The sequence below is a fragment of the Siphateles boraxobius genome, unplaced genomic scaffold (genome assembly GCF_051911475.1).
Source record: "Siphateles boraxobius isolate OS27281-9 unplaced genomic scaffold, OSU_SipBor_1 20, whole genome shotgun sequence".
In the NCBI taxonomy this organism is placed as follows: domain Eukaryota; kingdom Metazoa; phylum Chordata; class Actinopteri; order Cypriniformes; family Leuciscidae; genus Siphateles; species Siphateles boraxobius.
Genome location: NW_027508811.1, coordinates 17,465,784 through 17,477,105, shown reverse-complemented (window position 1 = coordinate 17,477,105; position 11,322 = coordinate 17,465,784).

Genomic DNA, 11,322 nt, shown 5'->3' with positions numbered 1-11,322 from the left:
CTATACTCTTGTTGTACTCGTTCATTCGGATATTAATATTGCTCAGGGTCTTGCGCCAGCCGTTCTTTTATGCAGATCCAACGGTCACAAACTCGCCAGTCTTGCTTCACTAGAGAGAGGTAATTGACTAATAATTTAGATGGCCGCTCCCATGCCTGCTCTATCTAAAAGTAATTTTTTATTCCCCATAGATCTGTATATACTTGAATAAAGCAACACTGTAGGCAGATTTCATTAGCACTACTACAGATTTAAGCCGACCAATAGTACTTTCTCTGATAGCAGCTTTGGTTTGGTCATCCCAAGGTGACCCATTTACATTTAGCTAGAGTAACATTTCATCAAGTTTACCCTATTTACTTTATTTATTTATTAGTTGGTCGATCATCATTTTGTTGTCCTAAACGGAAATTCCCCTTTTTAGCATTTACAGTTTAACTACACTTGAACCAGTGCCGAGTGTTAGCCGGAGCTCTAAAATCTCAGTTGGCTTGCCCTACGCTCTACTCAAAACTGGACTTTAGTCCATTACTAACCTGAATGCAGATTTGTGGTAACTATAGATACAACGTAATCTACTAGAGTTAATTATTTCAGAGAAAGTCAGAATAAATTCAAATGTAACAATTTATTATTAGTTGGGTACATGTATCATGCCAATTACTTAATCAGTTAAAAGAAAATCAATACAAAACATCAAATGCTCAGAAATGAAGAGTAAAAGACACATACCTGACATCATAAAAATACATAATGCTAAGTGTCTGGAGGACTGCGTGTCTTGTCATCTGGTGTTTTTCCTCTCTTGTGTCTGTCATCTGCCTAATTGTTCCTTTGGATTCTCAAACTGCGCTTTACAAAGCATAAACATAAAAGTATACATTTTAGCAAAACAAGAAAACCAAATAATATAAGACAAAACAGTATAAGAACAAACACAATATAAATAGACAAAACAACAGAGCCAGAGTTGACAGCAAAGGGATGAATCAGAGGTAATGGGATCAGAATCTGTGCGACCCAATAGGCAGTCCAAATAGAATGAGAGCAAGTTGAAAAACAAATGTCCAAACGACAGATTGAGGATAAACACAAAATGCCTCAAAACACAAAATTCTTCTGTCTGGGACAACCGTAACAGGGAGAGAGAGCCTGTGTCACTCCAGTCATGGTGCAATGAAGCACAAGAATTTATTTATGTGGCACCATCCAAAAATACTAGTTATTATGATTTTTATTTAATTAATCATTAAACAATGTGCAATTTATTATATTGCATTCTCTCAATACAAAATCTCTTTCAAAAAGATTACCATACAGATACAGATCAAATATAAGTATATATGTATCTTACTAAGAGAAGTTAGCTGCAGCATTACGCAGTTAATGTCTTTATACCCTTAGAATAAATAATAGAAACTCTATTTGTGCTTATTGCAAATTTGCAGCTATGTGAGCACTGATCAATGACCAAGTGAAAATGTACATGCAGGTGAGAACCAGAATAAATGAGCACCATTATGAGCAGAATATTAAGGTGTCTGTTGCAGTCAGGCTGAATAAGGATGAGCAGTGAGTGCATTTGAAAGGACAGTGGCCCTGGGGGGTGACCCTATTAAAATGGCAATCATGCAGACATGTCCTCAATTCCCTCAGCTGGTTTCTCCTCTGAGAAGATAACACTTCCAGTTCATATCAGTCAAGAGTGAGCAGGGACTGCGTCATATTAAATAATTATTCGTCTGTATGAGAATCAGTGTTATATAATAGCTTTTTAAATGGAGGAAGTAGTACCTCTCTTAGTTTAAGAGGGGGGGAATTAATATCACTATGCTGTCATTTCTAGCTCTACAAAAAAAAAAATTCTGTCTGTTTTAATGGTTAGGAAGCTCCCCGAGGATTATAGTCAATTGCCTGGGAATCTCTTTGAATGAGCTGACCTAGGTATATTTTATGTAGGTGTTGATGACGACCTGATCAATGACCTACTTGCACTTGCATAAGGCTGAAACCACTGTCAGTATTTTGCTCGATGACCTCTATAATGCTGTTTTCATCATTTTACCTCCCCAACTTGGGATTAAACTCAGGTGGATGTAAGTGAATCTTCACACATACTAGATCACAGATTACCTTACTGACAAGTGGAAGTTCATGATGCTCCAGACTTTTGTACCTGAGATGATGTAGTGAATAACAGCAGAGTACCACAGGGTTCTGTCCTGGCCCCTTTTCCATTCACCCACTACGTGCCATCAACTCATGGTTTCTGCAGAAGTTCAACATCATCAGTAAAATTTAATCAAAAGTAAAGCATTTCTCATACAATAAAAACACCACAAAGACCACAGTCTTCTCAAAGGTTCTCATTATTTGATAAATGTCATGAAAGTATGCTACTAAAAATTTTTTTTTATTTTTTTTACATTTGGCAGATGCAAAGTATAAGTTTATGCAACGTAACTTACAGTACATACATTATCTTTTCAGTATATTTGTTCCCTGGAAATTGAATCCATAGTCTTAGCACTTTTAGCTGTTGAACTACAGTAACACTGAGTATTGACCCAGATCATTTATTTGCTTAGAAACTCTCTAAACCATGTTTTTAATTTAAAAAACAAACATTCTGCATTACACGCTATTTTGTAACACTAGCATTTACTTTAATCATTTCCAAGTAGCAAGCAGTGATAATTTGGTAGCTGGTACAGCATAACCGCATTAAAACAAATGTACTGTAATTTATGTTCATATTTTTGAAGGAAAAAATGTGTATGTCTCACATTTTGGCTGGCCACAACCTTCTTCCTAAGAGGTAGACATTTCTATTGAGCCGACTACTGATGGTCAAGATAAGAACTGTCAAACAGAGCATAATATACACTAATTATCCTCCTGCATATACTGAGGCTGTGATAACTGGCATGACTCTTACGGTAACATACTAACTTTGTGCCCCAGATGCATTATAATAACAGCTTCATATTTTAATGTTGTTTATCTTTCTGGCTTTAAATCAGAGAGAATAAAGGGTACTGTGGAGAGTTGCAGGCCTGGTCCTTTGTCTATTTTATTCATTGAGCCAAATGACAAGAAAGAAGACAATAGGCTTTGCCTATTACATGCCACTTCAAGGTTTATAGAAGCCAGTAATATGGCATCCAGAGCATTTTATGTTCGGAATTAGGGCACCTCTGCGGTTTCATTAGAGGAGGGGACAGGATGAGCTGCTCTGGTGAGACTTCAAATGAAAAAAATGAACACAAGCCCAGTCGTACCATTATGAAAGCATGTCAAATCTCTGAAGCGTACTGCATTGCTATTCAAAGAGGAAATGTCAGGGATACAGCAATACATGAAAGCAATTGTCTGTAGTCAGAGAACTTAAGACAACAAGGTTTAGTAGGTTTTTAAGCCCTCGTGTTCTTCAACTATTAAATTCACACACCTATTAGTATTTGGTTCAGTTTCCTTCAAACTTCTTTCTCAGGAACACTAAAATGGACCATAAAACAAATATAAAATAAAATAAAAAAACAATGAAAAAGAAAAGACCCTATTGGCCAGGCAAAATAAATAACCACCCTGAATATAAAAAATATATATTTATATACAGTATATATATATATATAAAATTTTATCTGTCCATGGTAAAGAATATCATTAATCATGCAGTGTTAAAGATCAGTCAGCTTCATAAACCGTCTTTGACAATTAAAGCAAAATGTGCAGAGATTAAGATTTTCCACTGTTAATGATGTGTGTGGGTGTTTGGCAGCGCACACACACCTCTCAAAATGTACAGCAGCTGTACAGATTAATATAGAATTCATAAACTGTACAAACCTTACTGGAGCCTATAGTAATAGTTTATCTTGTGATCAACATTGAAAAGGAGAAAAGTACTGATATGATAAAACAAACACATTTCTGGGGCGAGAATTCAGACGCAGATTGCTTTGATTGACGAAAAAAACTTCCAATAATGTGGCTTCTTGTACCACACAAAGCACAGCAGGAGGGCATGTTTTTTTTTTTTTTTTTTCTGTGGAAGGGAATTTATTTTGACTCAAATTACAGGCACCCCCTGCTGTTTGGCTTGATCGTCTGAGGCTATATTTATGAACATTACATAAATGTGTGTCTATATACACACATACCCCTCGCAAATGCATATAATTTTATTGTGCAAATGGCGTCTGCTTAGAAAGACGTTTTAGCACTTCTCCACCCAAGGCAATGCATCTCTATGACACTCACACAAATCTCAATGTCAATCCGCACGTCTCCACACATCCACTTAAGCTTCTGTAATAGAGCTATAATGCTGCATGGAGAAAGAGTGAGGAGGAGAGAAAGAGATCACACAACTGGGACACCTGTCATAACCCCAGCAAATCTATCTGGACCATTAAAGAGCGTTTTAAACAGCCAGATTAATTGCTGTCTTCCTATCTCGCTGAGTGTTTGATCCCGTGCTTAAATTCCCTCTACTTGTTGTCTCTGATCCATACAGCCTTCATCTCTCTGCCCAGTGCGCAACAGATGCACTCACTGAAGACTCTCGTTGTTGTGTTAATTTATGTGCTGCTGTGCGTAGCCCAAGGCAACGTGGGCATTGCAGGTGGGCTGTGTGTCTCTAAACATGGAGGAGATTGTGTCCATGAGACTGTCTGAGGGAGGATATATTTCTTCTGCACTTCACCATTGAGCTTTCCCACTCATCTCTAATTCCTTAATTACAAAAAAGCAGGGATTTTATTACCATCGGTTACATAAATTAGCACTAGAAAGGAACAAGAATAGAAATTTAAGTAGGAAGACAGAGAGGTGGATGAAAATGTGCTTTTGGTGGTGACGAGTCACTGCAGGGAAGAAAGAAACATAAAGGAGAAAAGAATAGAGTCAGGAAGGCAGTGTGAGCAAGAGAGAGCGTGAATACGAGACTGGCAGACACCATTAGTCAAAGCCTGACAGCAGACTGTGACCGACAGGTAGACCAGTGCCAAGCAGGCTGCGACAGCCTTGGCTCTGATTAGTCCTTCTTGTTTGGAAGCCTTGTTCTTGATTAGTGTTGTTTTGAGAGACCAAATAATCTCTAACAGCCATTCAACTTTAGCTCAACGCTGCCCCCTGTCTGTTATATATATATATATATATATATATATATATATATATACAGGTCCTTCTAAAAAAATTAGCATATTGTGATAAAGTTCATTATTTTCCATAATGTAATGATAAAAATTAAACTTTCATATATTTTAGATTCATTGCACACAAACTGAAATATTTCAGGTCTTTTATTGTTTTAATACTGATGATTTTGGCATACAGCTCATGAAAACCCAAAATTCCTATCTCAAAAAAATAGCATATTTCATCCGACCAATAAAAGAAGTGTTTTTAATACAAAAAAAGTCAACCTTCAAATAATTATGTTCAGTTATGCACTCAATACTTGGTCGGGAATCCTTTTGCTGAAATGACTGCTTCAATGCAGCGTGGCATGGAGACAATCAGCCTGTGGCACTGCTGAGGTGTTATGGAGGCCCAGGATGCTTCGATAGCGGCCTTAAGCTCATCCAGAGTGTGGGGTCTTGCGTCTCTCAACTCTCTCTTCACAATATCCCACAGATCCTCTATGGCAGGTGTCTCCAACCTTTTTTCATTTGAGAGCTACTTTTTAAAAAAAGATAGTGGCCGAGAGCTACTCATGTAATACAATACTTTAATCTCTAAAATAATGTCTCATAACTCTCAAATTAACAACTATTTAAACTGTTTTAGACCTTTAAAAGTGTTTTTGTAGGCCCATATATGTCACCCTTAAATGTCAGAGAAAAGAACAGAATCAGAGATACATTTTTTTAAAGAAAATTGTACTTTGCATATTATACTGTAAAAACAAAACATAATTATAGTTGATTTTATAGTGCATCTTAACTAGATATGAAATGGCATGGAAATTTCATTTCATGATTATAGTGACCAAAATGATCACGGTTATCACAGAATCCTGTTCAAAAAGTACTAATACTACACAATAAAATCAATACACTAAGTTTTATGTCGAAAACCAGCAAATGACAAATATAATTAGCATTAATATGCACTTTTTGTTTACATGAACATTAAAATAACAACATTAAAAATGATGGCCAGATCTTAAAGGAGTACTGGACATTATCTACTAGTATGCAGCCTACAAGTTCAAATAAAGTTTTGACAAAAAAGATGTATAAAAAGAAACCTTGCATATTTCAGCCTTTTAATCATTTTTATAAAAAGAATGAGTCAAAAAAGATAAATTACTGACTTTTACAATGCACATTAGCTTATCTTTTATTATTAATAGTAAAATTCGGTCCGGTTTTCCCGTGGCGTCTGTCGTTGCTATACAACCATGCACTGCTCTCTCTACAATGACATAGAAGTTTTAGCTGATGCATTTTTTCATCTCACTGCGCCTGGAAAAAATGAGCGCGTCGCTTCAATTATGAGCTTCCTACATTTGAAACAACGAACTTGAGCGCGCAAAAGACGCGATATGTGAACGGCCCCTTGGCGAGCTACCTCCAATCAGGCCACAAGCTACTGGTAGCTCGCGAGCGACGTGTTGGAGACCCCTGCTCTATGGGGTTCAGGTCAGGAGAGTTGGCAGGCCAATTGAGCACAGTAATACCATGGTCAGTAAACCATTTACCAGTGGTTTTGGCACTGTGAGCAGGTGCCAGGTCGTGCTGAAAAATGAAATCTTCATCTCCATAAAGCTTTTCAGCAGATGGAAGCATGAAGTGCTCCAAAATCTCCTGATAGCCAGCTGCATTGACCCTGCCCTTGATAAAACACAGTGGACCAACACCAGCAGCTGACATGGCACCCACAGACCATCACTGACTGTGGGTACTTGACACTGGACTTCAGGCATTTGGGCATTTCCTTCTCCCCAGTCTTCCTCCAGACTCTGGTCCCTTGATTTCCGTATGACATGCAAAATTTGCTTTCATCCGAAAAAAGTACTTTGGACCACTGAGCAACAGTCCAGTGCTGCTTCTCTGTAGCCCAGGTGTTACGTGCTAGCGTTTTCTTCCCTCCCCTTTTTGTTTATTGGTTGCTGCGTTTCTTCCCTCTGCTGTTGGTTTCTTCCTGTTTTCCCGCTCTCTGCTATCCTTGAGTTTTAGGTGCTGCTATTGGTCGGAGACAACCAATCATCGGCTGTGGTTCTGATATAAGGCACTCGGGAGGATGGACGAGGAGAAGCTTGGAGTGTTTGTTGGCTTGTGCTATTGTTGTTGCTGAGAAGTACTGACTTTGTGGTGGTTCGCTTGCTTGTTTTCCTAGTAGGAGTGTGTTTGCTCATTGAGGATTGTCTTACCTGATCTCAAACTACGCCAGCCCGGAGAGAAGAGAAAAGGGAAGTACGTCACGTGACCTACATTGTACATACATGTAGAAGTGCCATTGTTAGACACACTAGGGAAGGAGCGTGTGCAACTATATGTAACTTTTGTTTGGTTGGTTAGTGAAGTTTAAGTTATGGCGTTTTGGCGCTGAAGAATCCTTTATTTTCTGTTTTGTTTTCAGTGAGTTTAGAGAGTGGGGATTAGTAATTGAGTGTTTTGGTTTTGTTATTTTGTTTGTTTAGCACCGCTCATTTTCTTTCTCTCTGTGGCTTATTCTTAATATCATTTTATTATTATTATTATTTTTCCTAAGTTGTATATAGCTATAAATGAGTTGATTTGTTTGTTTCCAATTATTCATTGTATGTATTGAAAATAAAGCGAACCACCTGTTTGCAGTAACTTGCTGTCATTGATTCATTCGCCCACAATACTCCCCAGAGATCAAAACTGTAGGAAAGTGTTTAACTTTTATTACGTACGTCTTCCTTATATCTCTAACCATCCGGAGACGTATCAGGCGCTTCTGCCGCTGTTTCTGGTTCAAAAGTGGCTTGACCTGGGGAATGCGGCACCTGTAGCCCATTTCCTGCACACGCCTGTGCACGGTGGCTCTGGATGTTTCTACTCCAGACTCAGTCCACTGCTTCCGCAGGTCCCCCGAGGTCTGGAATCGGTCCTTCTCCACAATCTTCCTCAGGGTCCGGTCACCTCTTCTCGTTTTGCAGCGTTTTTTGCCACACTTTTTCCTTCCCACAGACTTCCCACTGAGGTGCCTTGATACAGCACTCTGGGAACAGCCTATTTGTTCAGAAATTTCTTTCTGTGTCTTACCCTCTTGCTTGAGGGTGTCAATGATGGCCTTCTGGACAACAGTCAGGTCGGCAGTCTTACCCATGATTGCGGTTTTGAGTAATGAAACAGGCTGGGAGTTTTTAAAAGCCTCAGGAATCTTTTGCAGGTGTTTAGAGTTAATTAGTTGATTCAGATGATTAGGTTAATAGCTCGTTTAGAGACCCTTTTCATGATATGCTAAGTTTTTGAGATAGGAATTTTGGGTTTTCATGAGCTGTATGCCAAAATCATCAGTATTAAAACAATAAAAGACCTGAAATATTTCAGTTGGTGTGCAATGAATCTAAAATATATGAAAGTTTAATTTGTATCATTATATTATGGAAAATAATTAACTTTATCACAATATGCTAATTTTTTGAGAAGGACCTGTATATATATATATATATATATATATATATATATATATATATATATATATATATAGGAAATATATATATTTATTACATGAATGTAGTGTGCTCAAAAGCATGAAGAAAATAAATAAAAGAAAGGGAACAGAGTACTGAAGGGATGACATATTTTTGTAGGCTAAAACCTGGAAACAACTTTAGCACTTCCAGTTCCATTGTCCTGAAGTCATTGGGTTGCTTGCATGGGTTTTCATTCATAAAATACATCAGTAATACCCCAGTGATTTACTTCCTTTGTGATTTTCTTGTCTTGAAAAAGGTGGTTGCTAACAAAGGTTGTTGGGAACATTAAACATTAAACAGGGAAATCATCTACTCTCTAGTTCGCTTTTACTGCCTCAATGTGTTTATAGTCCCACTCTTGCAAACTATTTTAACCCAAATAGAGACAGTTAGTATATAGTCTACATTTAGCTTTGTATGCGATTGTATTTACGCTTTAAAATTCATTGTACATTTTCATCACACATTTGTGATTATAACAAGGAACAAAACATAATCATAAACTACAGTGGCCCAGTAGTGCACACCACAATGAAAATTAAAAAACAAAAATAAGTTCCCAACACATGAATCCAAAACAAAACGGAAATGAGCCTCAACAGAGCACAACGAAAAATGTACAAAACAAAAGAAATAAGTCACAACACTACGTTAATGCACAATTTTTGGCACAATTTCACCTCTAGAAAGTCAGTCTGGTTATTACGACTACAAAACTTCAACCTTTGAAACATGATAAAAAATAAAAAAAACTTTTGTTATATTACAGAAATTTTGTTTTCTAAAAATAATTGTTTACTGTAAACATTGGAAAAAAAGTCACCTGTAGTCAGTCTTACCAATACAATCAAGCTTTGGATTTTGAACATGTCTGTTTTTGCCTAATACAAATTATATGTTTTAACCACTTGGAGGAATTGGCAGACCTTAGGGATCATGAGATGTGGTAGCGCATCAAAGCATTCTAGAGTATAAATATGCAGCTATAATGCAAGTGGGTGATTTTGAATTAATAAATGTCAATATACAATGGTTAGCTACATACTGTTAAAACTAATCGTGGTGTTAATATATTTTTTAGACTGCTGACTTTATAGAAGAGTGGCATGGAAAACTAACTTTACCCTTCTCCGAGAGGCCTCTGGTTGTCGGGAGCATTTCCGTTGTGTTGCGGCTTTATTTCCGTTGTATTGCGGCTTATTTCCGTTGTGTTGTGGCATGTTTCCGTTGTGTTCTGGATTCATTTGGTTGTGTTGTGAACGTGTTTGCTTTATAAATGTCGTTGTGTTGTGCACTACTGGGCCACCGTAATAAACTTTTGTTGTTCACAGAAGCTTATTTTCTGAAAGAATCCAAAAAGCCTATTTTTGTTTCAGATTAGCATACAGAATTAAATCATCACTGCAGCGCTCTATAATGGACAATAGCATTTTTAATATTATATCACAAAATGTACAAACACGTGATATACTGACTTTTGCAAAACATATCACCCATCAATTCAGACAATTAATAATGGGAGTTTCATGAAACCTCTCAAGGAGAAACAAGAAGGCTTAGACATAAATCCCTGAGTCCAAGGGGTCGTTCTTATACTGAGAACTTCTGGTGCCAGTGGCCCACAAGTCTAGTAGCACTTGATCGATTTTGTCCACTCACATCTAGCGATACACACACATACACAATTACACAGATGGTGTAACACTCACCCACACATTCAATTCTCCTAGTCCATATCTCATGTGCCATTATAGCTGAGCAAGGAGGTAAAACAATCTGTCTTAATGCCTGGGGCTTAAGCTTGCTGGGAGATAAATTGACTTTTTAAAAAGTACTGAAGTGGAAAGCATTAGTGTGGAAATCCGAATTTTTTTCGCCAGCCAGAAAGTATTTGTATTGTTTTAAAGTTGTCTGTATTTATAACATCCATAAAGATGAAAAATGAAAAGTATGCAAGTAGAAATGTACACATATATGATTCAAAATTTCATGATATTTCTGCTTATATGTACATTAACTAATAATAATCAATTGTTAGAATGTTTAATGCAATTATTTTGATTATAGCATTGATACTTTCAGTGTCAGCCATTGCTTTGCAGAAAAAAACCCTGAAAGTAGACATTCTGATTAAAAGAAAATTAAATTCAACATTAATTCATTTAAATATTTTAGAAATATTTTTATGTTAGGGAAGTTTCAAATGAGAAATACACTTGTACATTATTATCTGAATACAATAAAAATATAGATTATTATTTGAAAAAAATCAAAGCTAAATACTTGCATAAACATGCACAATACTATTTAACATTCACTGAGGCTACAAAAAAAACTCAAGGTTCTTTTGATAAGGAACGATAACCTTGAGACAGAAAGATAAAGGACAGAGAGAGAAAGAGAATTATGCACCATGTGGTTGTTTGTGGTGCCGAGCTGAGAACATTAAAACACTAAGACAAAATTCAAATACACCATCACACCTGCAGATATTTCCCCATATTTACAGATAGTAGCTTAAAGTCACAAAGATTTGCTTTGTTAAGTCTGTGTTTAAGGTGATTAAAGACAGAGATAATATAAGGAAGGAACAACATAAAGATACAAATTAATAATTTATACCAAACAGATCATCTCAGTGA